Below are 626 nucleotides of genomic sequence, written 5' to 3' on the forward strand. Positions count from 1 at the left end.
CCTCGGAATGGGCTGCTGCCTGTCGGTACCGCCCGCTTCCTCCCACCCCTTTTCCTATCCGGCTAAGTCATCGCCGGCTCCGGGCCGCTTTCCCGGACTAGCGAGGTTTACATCTTCTGCGATGTTCTGCATTTTCCTTAACCATTTCTGTCTGCTGGGTTCTCCCAGGGCTGCGGCTCGGTCTTATGTATCCAACCTGCCGTCTCGGTGGACGTTTGCTGTGCCCTCCAAGCCGGAGAGTGTCCGTGTCCGAGGACCCTCGGCCTCGCGCCCCCCCCCCCCACCCGGGGGGGGGGGGGGGTGGGGGGGGCCCCGCCCCCCGACCCCCCTGGGAAAGCTTCGGCTGGCCGACGTTCTCCTCTCTGCGGATGGCGCGACTCTCAGTTTTAAGGGTTTCGCGTCCTCGAAGAGAGCGATCTTTCGTGGGGGGCCGGCACACCGGCCCCACAGGACCGTTCGAGAAACGTCCCTTTCGTGAGCCCGAAGAGGGCGACCCCGCCGGACCCCGCTGCGCGTGCCGGGCTTCTGGGCATCCGCGTGGAGAGGCTTCGTTCCGCCCGGGGGCGCGGGAACCTGTCCCTACCCCCACCGCGCCCCCGGCCGGCCCCCGCCCCGGCGCGCCGCCC

This window comes from Herpailurus yagouaroundi, unplaced genomic scaffold, assembly GCF_014898765.1.
Source record: "Herpailurus yagouaroundi ecotype Mexico unplaced genomic scaffold, PumYag 162, whole genome shotgun sequence".
In the NCBI taxonomy this organism is placed as follows: Eukaryota; Metazoa; Chordata; class Mammalia; order Carnivora; family Felidae; genus Herpailurus; species Herpailurus yagouaroundi.